The following is a 3105-nucleotide window of genomic DNA, read 5'->3' on the forward strand; positions in this document are numbered from 1 at the left end:
GCTCCTGCGCCTTTCAGACTTCCTTCTTGAAGATCGTCCAGCCTTCCTGGACCCCTTTGCCCTTCAGGACCGTCTCCCAAGGGACTCTCTCAACCAGCGTCCTGAACAGGCCAAAGTCCGCCCTCCAGAAGTCCATGGTTACGGTTTTGCTGGCCCCCCTCCTTACTGAGGGGGGGAGAGCTGTCGGTGAGGGCTGTAACTTCAGTCAAACATCTCAGAGCAAAATCAGACAAACTCTTTAGTGACAGAGATTCAGCGTTAGTGCCAATGCCACTAGTTATAAAACAGTGAGGGGGGGAAAAAAAGACATGCTGTATAGGTGAAGTCTCAGTAGACTGATTCAGTTTTTTCCATGAAGCATTAGCAAGGTTTTAAATAGCTGCAACCTGCATATTAAAAATGCCCGTGTGGATAATACATGAATAAGGGCACCTTGGCTGAATACATTACGGAACAGAACTGTCATCTTTACCCCCTTCACAATCATACTTTTGCTTGCTTATGTGAAAAGACAAGAATAGCGAGGAGCACTTATCAGAAGTTAAATTAGACAGTGAATCGATGGATTAAGACCCTATTTTTAAAAAAATGAGCATCCCTCCACCAGTTCCTTTCTTTCCACCGCTTTCTCAAATCGAGACATTTCTTTGCAGCTCTTTATTTAGACACAAAGCCTGGTAAATGATCATGTTTTATCCACAGTCTGACTGGGGTTTTTTTGTGATTCATTCACCTGCTGCTCCACCAAAGACGTGATCCCATCTTCATTTATATACCTAAGAGACGATTGAGGTACGGGAAAGAATGTATGCTACCAAAAGGCAGCTGCTACATCTGCTGTGCTTGATATATGTGAAGCGTGGCAAAAAACTCTCTGCAGCTGTTTGTCTTCATATTTAGGATGAGAGGATATAATATATAGTCACTTGCAGGGCAGGAGTGACTCGCTGAATATTTCAACAAGATATGAAGATTTTATGCTGTGTCATTTGATAAAATATATATATTTATTTTGACAAGCCATATATTCCTGGCCCGTGAGCCCATTTCAAGAAACAGAGACGCAGAATTTTTGGATCAAAGTAGTGTGACTTTTTCCCCTTAAGTACTGATTCCCTGCGTAACCATTATTTTGCAGCGCTCTCTATAGAAAGGCTAGCCATTCAGCTTTTTAATGATGCACTCTCTCTAATGATGGAAGAAAAAAAAAGAAGAGTGACAAGTTTTCTGGTAGAGGTGGCTCTTGTCTATGACACTGCTGTTCGCTCTCAAGTGAGCGGAACAATGTACAGCTCCAAGTGACGAAGCTTATGAATTGCTGCTCTCGGTGAGAGCTTGCTGAGAAAATGAAGTGCATGTCTACACTTCTATTTTATATTCCATGGAAATTAAAACCATTTTGGGCCCTGCATGCAGGCCTTTACAGATATCTGAACTGTATTTTTTCCATCTGACTCATGTCTCTGTGAGTCATTTATAGCACTTTCATATGCAGAGAGGTTTTTTTAGGCCATTTATGAAGCTCCTTTGAGTATACTTAAGCCCTCCTTTTCAACAGGGGCTGGGCACACAAGGAAAAAAAGTTTCTTCTGGACAAAGCTTTACAATGATAGAAATTACAATGATGTTTAGAAAATGGAAATCCCTTCCTACTGTAACCACAAACAGTTTCTAAGTAGGAGCAGGCTCTTACCTGTATTTACTACATTCCATCATAATTAAGGAAGTCTGGTTTGCCCCTTCTTGTGTGACCTTGACAAATGACGTAATCCTGGCAACCCGAGGCCTTCGTATGGCCCCGGAGTTGAACAAAAGTCCCAGGCGTCCCGCAGCGGCGGGGCGGACTGCCTCAGCCCTTCACAGGCTGTGCTGCGCTCGGTGCCAGAGCTGTAGCTGGCGGGGAGGACAGAGAGACAGAGATCATTAGCAACCCTGTGAGACAACACTTTGGCAGTCTACATTGTACCTGGGAACAAAGCTCAGTACTGCAGGAAAAAACAAAGGATGCAAGATCACTAAAATGGCAGAGCTACTGTGTTTGCTTAAAAAAAAAAAATAAAATCAGCAAACAAAGGCATTGGCAAATAAAGGACTTGGGGTTTTTTGTTACCTCCAGTGGAGGTTTCACTGTCTTTGTGTTGTGCACCGTCCTATTACACTAAGGGAATGAAATTGAATTTCCTTTCTTCTCCAGGACTATTTGCAAGCTGCTCCCCGAGTCCCACATCAACACACACTTCTTACTTGAAAACAGCTGCCAAATTGTGAAGATAAGAAAACAAAGCGATCAATTCCTGTTTAAAATGATCAGATAATAGTTAGCAAAAACATTTTTTTCTGGCTGCCTTTTCAAACTCTCTTACTGAGAAAGGGGGGGGGTGTGAAAAAATCTGAAACCTCCAAGACACAGCCCTTTTGTGGGAAGGTTGGAATGGTCTTTTCCAGGCTTTCTCTTTGCTTTGATAATTTTTAGAAATATAGATTAGAACAGACCACAGAAAGGGATGAGGCGCACTAAAAGGACAGCATGAAACAATATTTAAATGATGTCTGACTTCATTCTTGCCTGAAGGCATGCTGAATTCATAAAGAGAGTCCCCCAGGATATTTCACAGTGTGGTGCTACACAGCCTGCTTCCCTGGCGGGTCAATACTGCATATCGTGCTGGGATCCGGTACACGGCACGCTGGTGGCTGCTTTACCTGCCTCGGTCTCAGTGTAGCCCCTGTAAACATAAGTCGAGGACTCCGTCTTTGGAATCCCAAATGTCCAGGCAGACTCACAAGACAAGAGATGACTGATTTCCACTACAGGACAGAGCTGTCAGAAAAAGTTATCAGAATTCAGAAGGCTTATGGGCAGGCTCCTTGCTAAACTTAAGTGTATAACGTGGACGTCTGTGTGGGGTTGGTTTACTGAAGTACTCCTTTCTGACTTCGTGCAAGGTAGCAGACTCTGAGTGACTGAAAGAAATTCATTAAAAAGGGAGAGAGAGCAGAACAGCAAATACAGAAGAATAGGAGGACTGAATGTGGCATATGTAATAGAGACGCATCAGGATGGATGAAACTGTGAGGAAAAAATCATAGAATCATAGAATCATT

Source organism: Aptenodytes forsteri, unplaced genomic scaffold (assembly GCF_000699145.1).
Source record: "Aptenodytes forsteri isolate BGI_AS27 unplaced genomic scaffold, ASM69914v1 Scaffold181, whole genome shotgun sequence".
In the NCBI taxonomy this organism is placed as follows: domain Eukaryota; kingdom Metazoa; phylum Chordata; class Aves; order Sphenisciformes; family Spheniscidae; genus Aptenodytes; species Aptenodytes forsteri.